The sequence below is a fragment of the Gastrolobium bilobum genome, unplaced genomic scaffold, assembly GCF_033153095.1.
Source record: "Gastrolobium bilobum isolate Gb01-03AN ecotype WA unplaced genomic scaffold, APGP_CSIRO_Gbil_v1 utg25627, whole genome shotgun sequence".
Lineage (NCBI taxonomy): Eukaryota > Viridiplantae > Streptophyta > Magnoliopsida > Fabales > Fabaceae > Gastrolobium > Gastrolobium bilobum.
In genome coordinates this window covers 43,624-56,161 of record NW_026899681.1, presented here as the reverse complement: position 1 = coordinate 56,161, position 12,538 = coordinate 43,624, and positions in this window count along the sequence as shown.

Here is a 12,538-nt window from a genome sequence, read left to right as displayed (position 1 = left end):
ACCACAATATCCACATATCTCGTCTTTGACTTCATATCAGGAGCTCCCTCTTGGACCGGCATCTAATATGCACAAGAAAAATACAGTCAGAACTTAAACATGACAAAAAAATGGATAGAGCGGAATGAAAGAAGCACACACATTATTGGCATATCCAGGTTGAGATAATGGACCACCACCAGATGGCTGGCTGTTGGGATTCTCTATATCAAGGAAGTTATTCTCTATATCAAAGGAAGTTAAATGTAGATCCAATATTCCCAATATGTTGTTGTGTGCCTTGTTGATGTGGAAGATGATTGCTAATTGTGTGAACAGATACAATAAGATACAATATCACGTATGACGGTATTCTTGTCAATGTTTTGTACCCCAAAATAACTTATTCGGTTTTCAGAAAAAATACCACCTTCCAAGTTGTTTTCTGGAACAGTGTTTTTGTTGCTTTTTACATGCAATTGTCGATAGCTAGACAATTGATATTGATGGGTAAAATTCATGACATCCGTGAACCAAATGTGGAGAATGGAAAATGCAGGAATCACTTTGCTGGGAAACTGTAAGAGCCCAATGTGAAGGATCAGGCCCACTTCCACTACTGGATGAGACCTCCAAACGTAAATGCAGGCAACCCGGCTATTTGAAGGAGTATGAGACAAACTAAAAATGTTATTGGACTTTAAGAGATTTCTTTTAATACAGTGTTTGTAACAGACCCTTTTCAATTTCTATGTTTACGTTAGTAAATGGGTGGCCCAATAGGAATAGGGCACTATATGTAGCATGAACTGTGAATTAAATGCAAGAAGAATTTGACCCACTTCTCTCTCTATTCTCTCTCTTCCTTATCTCACTCTCTTCTCCGATTTCTTCTCCTCTTTTTTCCTGAGATCTGGGTTTCTAAGCATTACATTTGGTGCTCTCGTTGCTTACTCCACCTCCTTTTTCCATGGCGGAAAACACCCGTATGAGGGATATCAATAAAAGATTGGACACATTGGAACAACAGACACATCGCTTGGACATCCTTGAATAGCAATTGCGCTCTGCTGAACTGGTACGTGAACAACAACATTTGGACCTTCAAGAGTCCAATGCCAATCTCCATGAGTTCCAAAATCAAATTAAACAAGCTTTACAGCGGATTCTTGACGGACAGCACATTGGGGGTTACGCTAATTCAGGCATACTGGGTTCTGGACTAGGTTCAAAATCTGGCACTAGCAACTCAGATCTGACTAGGAAACGTCCATTTAAACTTCTTTTCCCCAGATTTTCCTCTGGTGATCCCACTTCATGAATTTTTGCTGTAGAAAAATACTGCCAATATTATCAGATCGGTGATGATGAACGTTTATTAATTGTTTCCTTCCATTTAGATGACCCCGCAACTTGTTGGTTTAGGGGTCGGCTTCTTTTCTCACCGCCATACATAGACGATTTGGTCCGTCTGAGTTTGAGGAACCCATTGGTACCTTAGCCAAACTACAACAATTGGGTTCAGTTATTGATTATCAAGCTGCATTTGAAGCTTCTGCAAACAAAGTTCCTGGATTGTCAGCCACTATGAAACGTGGTCTCTTTATTTCAGGAATCAAACCCCGTATTCGTCGTTCGGTACTTACACAACGACCCCTGGATTGGCATGAAGCCTTAGCCTTAGCCAAAGTTTTTGAAGATCAGCTTGCGGAAGACAAACCTTCACGACAGTGGGCCCCAAGACAGTCTACCCCCACATATTCCTACCCCCAATCCCAAATCCAATTCCCCTCACAACCTAAACCCTCTAATACTTTAACCCTATCAACCAATACTCAACCTAAACCTATCCCAGCCATCCCTATACGTCGTTTGTCCCCAGCTGAGATGCAAGTACGGAGAGAAAAAAATCTCTGTTTCAATTGTGATGAGGATTGAAGCCAAGTGTCCCATACCCTGGTACCGGAGGGATGCCTATATAATGCGTGCTCATTCATATGATTACTTATATTATAATTCGGTTTCCAAACTGGATGCACAATGCTGTATGCCATGATATGCTTCGCACACACAAAAGAAACAGATGAATTATGTATTTATGCATGACTAGATCATCATCATAATAGCATATACTTCATGTACTTTTAATACCAAACTGCCGCATAACAATTACTTATCATAACAGAAGTTCCATCATATCAAGTCCATAGGCAGAATACATATAACATATAACAGAGTACACATCCAAGGCACATGTGAGCAACAATTCACAATTCCATACACTAGCTAATAGTCACAATAGGTCTCACCACCAAACACTTACCTCGCGTGCCACAAATATTACCAAACAACAACAAAATAGTCCATGATCTTAAGGGTTTAGTGCACCTAATATACCATTGTACCAAGTCAGAATTTTATATAATTTTTACTATAAGTCACAAATAATTTCAAGGCTTCTAATCCTTGTACCATAATCGAGTTATGATGCTACTAATGTCAATTATTTTTCTGCCCTTAATGTTACCTCACCCATGTCTAGCAAATAAAATTTCCCAAAGTATCATACAAGTATATAGGTGCGGTCCTTAGCATACCAAAGTGTTCAGGATTTTATTTTCATAACTCATACCATTACTTGCTAACACATAAGAATTTTCCAGGGTCCCCACACACACACGCAGATTCGGTTTTAGCCAACAATTTGATGCTTTCTATTTTTCCTTTACCCAAAATCCTACTCACATCATTTATGCATGAAGGTTAACATTATAACATGCTATTTTCAATCTTTCAACACATACAAGGTTGGATATTATTGTCTATTACAAGAAACGGTCCAAAACCGTTGAGGAGCACTATTCCAAGCTCCCAAAGGGATCAATTTCAGTTTACCTATACTACTTTCATGACTGTTCACACAATTTCATTTTAAGGCTTACATGCATTACATCCTAGGGCTGTTCTAAAAGGGCAGAATCCAATGGAAGTAAATGACCAAAAATAATATGTTCCCTAACATGCATATGCGGCTGAACGGATAATAAACAAGGAGAGGTTATTTGCCTGACTTACATCTACTTGTAAAGAACCCAAGTTTTACAAATCGATTATAGAGGGCAGTGGCTCCAAGCTGCGCAAGTTCTCCCTTTTCTACTGCTCCAAGGAACCGAGTTCTGTGGCACGCCATGGAAGGAAAGACCCAATCAAAACTGGATTGAGGACATGCAATGGAAAAATTCCTTTAGAACCAAAAGGAGCAAGATGAGACAGAGAGGTAAGGAAAACACCCTACCTCCTCGCATGAAGTCAGACTCTGTGCACAAGGGAGACGGAAGAATGATGCTGGGTTCTAGTCGCGGTCTGCATGCAGTGGAAGGCAGCACCAAATCGGACTAAGTCATGTGTATACAGGGAAACTTGGTCAGCACCTATCGTGTAGGAAGGAATCATAAAATGGATGAACATCTCACCTCCTGGTTGATGACTGCTCGGCCGAAAGGGGAAGGGAATGGCAATGGGACTTAGGTGATAATTTCCCTCTCAAGGGACTCACGGTCGTGGGGGAGATGATGGAGTGGCTGAAACGGACATGCAAGTTTGGCAGTGGTTAATCTGGTCGAAAATGTGGAGGAAGATGAACTCAGATTAGGTGTTAAGGATTGTCTTGGGTTCTGAATGGTTGAGTACTGTTTCTGGTCGTACTCCTTAGTATTATGCGCAAGGGAGAATTAGATTCCTTGTTCAAGAGAGGCACTTGGCCGTGACATAGCATGAGGGATCAAAGTGTTTTCTTAGCTTAGGTGTCGAACATGCAAGAGGATAGGAGAGATTTTGTTTGACACTTAATAAACATGCATTGGCTGAATTTGGTTTGGATTGATAAAACATGAAATCAGAATTCTTCCTCTATACTATGCCCATGAAAGGAAGTGTAAGGATAAAATGAGATTTGGGCTACTTGATTTCCATTATCGCCCTTGGACCGAGTCCATTAAGACCCATTGGTTCCCTAAAATTTATTTCCTAAGAGATCATTTATCTCACTTCATATAGTAATAGCTATTATATATATTTTATATCCACTAGGTATCAACTAAGATTTTTACATATTTTGTACCTAATATTAATCCCATCCTCTTAACTAGAATTTCAATTTCTTAAAACACATACTCACACATAATTATAGTTGACATAATTTTCATGACTTGAATTAAGTCCACCCTATACATGTATATTTCGAATTCAAGGCAAGCTTCCATGTTCCTAGCTAACTTATATAACTTCCTAAATTCGCGGGATTTTGCATTGTTTATGACCATAAATGCAAAGGTCGTGCGTCCCTATTATTTTTAGAAGGAATTGAAGAGGATGAACCTCTTGACCCCAGTGATTTACCTACTGCACTTGAATCACCATTGGAGGAACATGAGGAAGCCCCAGAGATAAGTTTCAATGCTTTATTTGGTACTTATTCTTCTAAATCCTTTCGTTTGTTAGGTACGATATTGGGCCAATCTGTCCAAATTCTTATTGATGGAGGGAGCACACACAATTTTATCACCCCAAGAGTTGCTACTTTTTTGCGCTTAACTTTGCTGGCTATTTCACAATTTAAGGTGCAAGTAGGGAATGGTGACTCATTAACTTGTGCGGCCATGTGCCAAGCTGTTCCTTTAGACATTCAGGGTCACAAATTTCCATTGGACTTATTTGTTTTGGAATTACAAGGAGCTGATCTTGTATTGGGTGTTCAATGGTTGGCTACCCTAGGCCCGATTTTGACAGATTACCATAACATGACCATGGGCTTTACACACCAAGGCACAAAAGTTATTCTTCACAGTGATCACCGTATTACTCCAGCCTTAATCACACCATCCCAACTCCACAAAATGCTAGCCCAAAAGTCACTCGATTCATGCCTCATATGCCTATCTGTTGAATCTACACCAACTTCCACTACTTTGCCAACACCAAATTGGTGGCCCATACACCAGAAGTGCAGCACTTATTAGCCCAGTATGCAGATGTATTTTCCTCTCCAACATCTTTACCACCTAATCGACCCAATAACCATAAGATTCCATTATTCCCTGATGCCAAGCCTGTCCAAGTTAGGCCATACAGATACCCGCATTTCCAGAAAAATGAGATAGAAAAATTAGTTTCTGAAATGCTCCAAAGTGGTTTAATTCGACCAAGTCACTCAGCTTTTAGCTCTCCGGTATTATTGGTAAAAAAGAGAGACGGCACTTGGAGTTTTTGTGTTGATTATCGTGCCTTAAATGCAGTAACAGTGTGTGATAAATTTTCAATCCCCACGATTGATGAATTGATGGATGAATTACATGGTGCAACCATATTTTCTAAGCTGGATCTCCGTTCAGGCTATCATCAGATTCGGATGCATCCAGATGACATACATAAAACAGCTTTCCGCACTCATCATGGTCACTACGAGTTTTTGGTTATGCCATTTGGGCTGTCGAATGCACCTTTGACCTTTCAGACTACCATGAACCAGGTCTTTTCTGAATTTTTACGTAGATTTGCAGTGATTTTTTTTATGACATTTTGGTGTATAGCTCTTGTCTCCAGGAACACATTAACCATCTCACACAGGTTTTATTAATTTTACGGGAGAATTCCTTGTTTGCAAAGCTGTCCAAGTGCCTCTTTGCCCAATCCTCAATTCAGTTTTTGGGGCACATCATTTCGGGTGAGGGAGTAGCATCTGACCCAGGCAAGACGCAAGCTATTAAGGAGTGGCCTATTCCCCAATCTGCCACACAAGTACGAGCCTTTCTAGGCCTCTCAGGGTATTATCGTCGGTTTATCCGACATTATGCTTCTATTGCGGCACCGTTAACGATCTCCTCACAAATGAGGGTTTCCGATGGTCTCCAGCCACTGAAGATGCCTTCTATAAACTCAAGGCTACTTTAACAGCATCTCCACTTTTAGCTTTACCCAATTTTAAAGAACCCTTTATTGTGGAGACTGACGCTTCTGGAATCGGTGTAGGAGTAGTTTTGATGCAAAACAGCCACCCCATTGCTTTTTACAGCAGAAAGTTAGCACCAACTATGCATACCAAATCAACATACATCCGTGAGATGTTTGCTATAACATCTGCAGTGGCCAAATGGAGGCAGTACCTGTTAGGGGTACCCTTCATCATTCGCACTGATCACAAAAGTCTGCATAACCTCATGAAGTAGGTTATCCAAACTCCGGAGCAACAATCGTTCTTGCCAAAGCTCCTCGGCTTTGATTTTTCCATTGTCTACAAGGCTGGTAAAGCCAACACTGTGGCATATGCCTTATCAAGACATCCAGACGGGGCCCTTAACCATTCTTCAACCCAGTTGGCTGCTTTTAGCGGTCTAGTTAGTGATTACAAGCACCTACTGCTACAATAATTACATACAGACTCATACTATGCTAACATATTACAAGGGTTACAAGTTGAACCAACAAAATGGCCACTATGGAAACAGAAAGAGGGATTGCTATTTTTCGCAACAAAATAGTCCTTCCGGCTGCTTCTTCCATTATTCCTCTGTTGCTAAACAATCTCCATGCTTCAGTACAAGGAGGTCATTCTGGCTTCATGGGTACCCTGCAGCGGATCAGCCAAAACTTCACCTGGAAGGGAATGAGAAAAACAATCCGTGAGTACGTGGCTAACTATGAAATATGCCAAAACTTCACGTTTTCATTAGGGTGAGGGGCATCACATTTATGCTGGCACCAAGATCGCATAAGACTTTCTCTATGGTCGTCTTGTCGATGGTGCATGGAATACTGAAGCTCCCTGGATCCTTCAACTTGGGAGGAAAGTTTTTCTGTATGATTGCACTGCACTCCTCTGTTAGTGTAATAGGTTCATCCTCTGTGAGCTTCCGCTTCTTAGATAATGTCTCCTTCAAGAACTTTGCATACGAATGCATTTTCTCCAGAGCTTCTGCAAAAGGAATGTTAATTTACAATTTCTTAAAAATATCTAAACATTTAGAAATTTGCTTCCTTTGCTCTTGTTGTTTGCTACCCATGGGATATGGAGGTTTCTCAAAACGTGAGAAATTCCATTGCTTCTTTTGAACTACGGGAGGCTGCTCCTTTGCTTCTTCCTTGCCTTCTTGAGTGTGCTCATCCCTGCCTATAGGAGCTTCTAATTTTTCCAAATCCCCACTTTTAGTAATGATGGCATTGCAGTTCTCCCTTGGGTTGATTATAGTGTCACTGGGGAATGTTCCTGGAGCTCTTTCATTCAATTGCTTGGCCAACTGTTCAATTTGAGTCTCAAGATTTTTGATTGAAGCCTCGTGATTCTTGAAATTTGATCTTGTCTCTTGAATGAAAGCATTGGTAGTTGAAGCCAGGGTCTCCACCAGTTTTTCCAAATCTGGATGGCTCCTGAAGTGGAATAGGATGAGGTTGTAAATAATTGTTGGATTTGTAATCCAAACCTCCCCCTTGAATTCTCCTTTGGAAGTTGTTTCCTGGAGCATTGTTCTGGTTTCTCTGGAAATTCTGATGTGGTCTTGGTTCATACCAGATTTCATTCACTTGTAAAGCATCTGTTCCTACCAATGTTGGGCAAACGTTAGTATCATGCTCACCTTGGCAATACTCACAGTTGACCAAGTCAACTTGAGCTGTAGAGAGTTGCATCTTGTCCAAATTTGCATTCAGACGAGCTATCTATTGAGATAGGATCTTTTGTTCTGCAAGTGATGCATCATTGTGTCCCAACTGCAGGATTCCCCTTCTTGGTTGAACTGGTTGAACTGTCATTGATGCGTTCTCAGCCCTTGCCATAAAGTCTATCAGCTCCAAAGTTTGAGCTATTGCCTTCCTTGATATGGTCCCACCGGCTGCACCATTGACAACCATTATAGAGTCTGGTATCATTCCATTATAGAAGATGTTGAAATATGTAGTCCCACATTAGTTGTATGAGCAACTAATGTGGCCTTTATAAGGCCTTGGACACTCTCACTCCTTGAGGTAGCTTTTGGGGTGGTGTATCCCAAGGTTCTTTACATGGCATCAGAGCCTCGCCACCGCCCTCCACTTTCTCTTGTGGCGTTTCTTAGCACAGGTAGGCTGGGCCTGTTGTATGTCCACTCTTCAAGCCCAATGGGCTCTCGTGTGAGGGGGCGTGTTGAGATATATAGTCCCACATTGGTTGTATATGCAACTAATGTGGAGTTTATAAGGTCTTGGGCACTCCCACCCTTTGAGCTAGCTTTTGGGGTGGTGTATCCCAAGCTTCTTTACATGGTATTAGAGCCTCGCTGTCCCCCACTTTCTCTTGTGGACTTTCTTAGCACAGGTAGGCTGGGCCTGTTGCATCTTCCACTCTTCAAGCCCAATGGGCTCTCGTGTGAGGGGGCGTGTTGAGATATATAGTCCCACATTGGTTGTATGAACAACTAACGTGGAGTTTATAAAGCTTTGGGCACTCCCACTCTTTGAGCTAGCTTTTGGGGTAGTGTATCTCAAGGTTCTTTACTCAAAGTTTGTTGAGATATATAGTCCCACATTGGTTGTATGAACAACTAATGTGGAGTTTATAAGGCTTTGGGCACTCCCACCCTTTGAGCTAGCTTTTGGGGTGGTGTATCTCAAGGTTCTTTACTCATGGTATCAGAGCCTCGCCACACTCCACTTTCTTATGTGGCGTTTCTTAGCACAGGTAGGCTGGACCTGTTGCATTGTCCACTCTTCAAGCCCAATGGGCTCTCGTGTGAGGGGGCGTGTTGAGATATATAGTCCCACATTGGTTGTATGTGCAACTAATGTGGAGTTTATAAGGCTTGGGCACTCCCACACTTTGAGCTAGCTTTTGGGGTGGTGTATCCCAAGGTTCTTTACAGAAGATTCTGACCTTCTTCCCGTCTGGCAGATCATAAGCGAGGCACCTTCTGATCAATTCTTGGAATCTGGTCCAAGCTGCACATAGAGTTTCTCCAGGTTGTTAAGTGAAGTTGGTGATTTCATTAACCAACTTGTTGTATTTCTCCCTGGAGAAGTGCTCAGCAAAGAATTTAGCCGACAATTGATCCCATGTTCTAATGCTGTTGGGGGCTTGTCTATCCAACCATCTGAGAGTTTTCCCTGTTACAGAAAAAGGGAACAGTCAGAGTCTTATTACATCATCTGACACCCCGTTATGTTTGGTGGTGTCACAGATTCTCAGAAATCTGTCCATGAAATCATAGGGGTCTTCATAATCTTCTCCGCCAAATGGCTTTTTCTCCACCAGAGTTATCAGTGCTGGTTGGAAATCAAAATTATTGGCGTTAATTGGTGGTCTGATGATGCTAGAATTTGGCCTCGTGAACTATGGAGCCAAAATTGACTCCATCAATTCCTCCTTCGGTGGTGGTTGATTATTAGCTGCCATCTCGGGTTCGGCTTTTGGCTCTGAACTCGAGGATTCCTCTATCTTCCTTTGCTTAGTTAGCTTCCTGTTCTTCTTTGCAGTCTTCTCGATTTCTAGATCAAACTATAAAGGATCTTTGTTAGCTTTACCTCGCATAAAAGAGAGAAATCAATTAGTAACAAAATCAAAATAAAAATTCCAATCTCAAAGATCGAAAGTTAAATTTAATATTGGCGTAATTAATCCCCGGCAACGGCGCCAAAAACTTGTTACGAAATCGGCAAGTATACCGTTCGTTTCAAGTAATAAAGTGATAAGTAGAGTATCGTTCCCACGAGGATTAATGCACCAAGTACTAGTTTAACTATTCCCCTTAAGTTGAAAAATAAAATTTGTTTGCGTTGTGAAGATAGTTGATTTTGGAATTTAAAAAGAATTAATTTCTAACGCATGCAAGAAAAGATCAAGAACGCGAGAAAGTATTGATGAAAAATTTATAAAAAGGATGTAGCCAGAATGCACTTCACCTCTAATCCTCCCTTATATTCCTATATTGTATTTTATAATTAATTAATTCGTTTGCCCAGACAATTCATTATTTCCCTATAAAATAGTTGAACCCTAATGTCTTAGTGATTTCAACTCTTTAATTCAATTAGAATCCTAATATCTTAGTAATCCCTCTTGAACTAAGCATTAAACAAATGAATTATGAGTCTGCAATTTATGTAAGCCTATGTCTAGATCATACACAAATTGTTATTCTACCCTTGTCCAGACTAAAACCCTAATATGTCTATTGTGAGTCCTAACCCTCAAAACCCTATAATTTAGAGTGATCAGTTCTAAATAGGATATGAAAAATTAAACCAGGTAGAATAAAACAAACTAACTAATTAACTTATAAAATATCAATACATAAATTATAAAGGATTCATATTGGGTCTGTGATCCCAACTACAAAAACAAACTAGCCAGACATAGCTGGTTTAAACAAATTAAAATAATAAAAACAATTCATAAAAGCAATAAAGAAAAAGTAGAAGAAGATGATGAAGGATCAATGATCGTCGATCTTCAACTCCGTTGGAATCCTGATCTCCAGCGCGAGTCTCCAAGAGCTCCCTCAATTCTCTCCATCCAAAGATTATTTTCTCTGGGAGTCTAAGCCTCTATTTATAGACTTTTTCTCCTTGTGTAGAAATCTTGATTAAATCTTCATCGTGAATCTCTGGTCAATCTTTTTCTGATACAAAATAGGATTTAATGCTGATTGTCTGCACCTCCCACGCTACTAGCGTGGATCCCACGCTGATAGCGTGGGAGTTTTGTTCACATTTCTGGAAGCCCACGCAACTAGTGTGGTTCCCACGCTGTGAGCGTGGGTTGTGGAGCAACTAGCGTGAGTTTCACGCTGTGAGCGTGGATGTCTATGGTTGATTTTTGCTTCTGGCGCTACTAGCGTGAGTTTCACGCTGTGAGCGTGGATGTCTCTGGCTGATTTTTGCTTCTGGCGCTACTAGCGTGAGTTTCACGCTAGTAGCGTGGGACTTCGATTTCTTACTTCCAAATTTGGCTCTTTATTGTCCTGTTTTTCCTACAAAATTGAAAGAAAATCAGTTGTACAATCTTTGATTGAGATTTTAACAAATCAACAGTAAATATTTCCTTTTTATTCAAGATTAATCAATATTCTTTCTCTTTTTAGCTTATATTTATATATATGCTGGAGGCATATCAAGTTACCACCTGGGTTACCACCTGAAGAAATTCATATCAATGAAGACGAAGTAGATTCGAGGGCGGATCTTTTTCAAGTAGAAGAGAATGATGCACCCGAGATGACTCGCTTGGATTGAACTTTTTCATTATTTATTTCTTTATTTAGGGAATTTTAAAAATTGCTAGTTATTTCCTGTTTGTTTAGATTATGTTTGAGTGTGTGTTGATTGTGCGTATCTCCTTTGATTGCGCATGATTATAGTTATTTACTTTTTTTTTATTAAGTGAATAGAGTTTAGTACTGAACTTGAACAAAATAAGAGTATGATGTTAAGCTTAAGTTTCATTTATTCCGCAATATCATACAGTTAATTCACGTGATTGGTGTTAGTATTTGGGTGTCCTAGAGACAATCTTATGATTAAATAAGGACATATCTTGTAGACCTTTTTAATATTGTCGCAAATAAATAAAAGCACTCTTTATCTTGTTTCATAATTCTGTCTCGATATTAATGTTAATATATTATGAATAACTTGATAAACCCCGTGGAATAAAATAGGTATCTCTTGAGTATCTGTGATGAGATCACAATCATGAGGATTCAAGAATATCGGATGTTTATTCCTAATTTTATGTTCCTAGTCTAGAGATACTGAGAATGGGGTCAGTAATCTCGGGTAAGACTAGCACGACTTATCTACTTGTATATGGATACAAGGTATAGACCTCATGTGCTACAGATATGGAGATGTCTTAGCTAAAGTCGTGGGTGGACCTATAAGGGTATAGCTCGCACTAAACAGACCCACAAAGAGACTCTATGAGGAACTCTCACAGAGAGTATCATTAGAGTAATCTCTTTATATTTGGGTATGTCTTTCCTAAGACCAGAAGTTATTACCTAGACTGTGTTCTAGAAGGCATGCTTTGATTGTGCACCTCGTCTGCCTGAAACATGGAGACTCATAGGTATACTGTTGGGTTTGTCCTGAAAGAACACAGGGCTAGGGTGATAAGCTGAAGGAATTCATCAAATCTCTGTGAGAGATTAGGTTATCTGTAAACTGGAGAAATCGGGATGACATTTACAGGGACTCGGGAATCTATGCATAGTAAAAGAGATCATGAGATGATCTGCCTTTAGAGTCTGTAAATTGAAGATTCCCTATTTTGAATAAAGCTTACCCTAAACCGCAGGGGTTGATACGTTTCCTTACCCTAGGTTTTATGGGAAGGTAACCGAGACGAAAGGAAATATATACGACAACCAAATTTGTGCAATAGGATTATCAAGTCACTAATCTAACTAGTTCTGGGGCAACAAAACATTGCTAGTGCTCTGTGTTGTCATTAGATGAGTTGTGGGCTTATTGGGCCCAAGCCCATTTATGTCAGTGGCTATGTTGGACCTAATGGGTCACACACTAACACCTAATT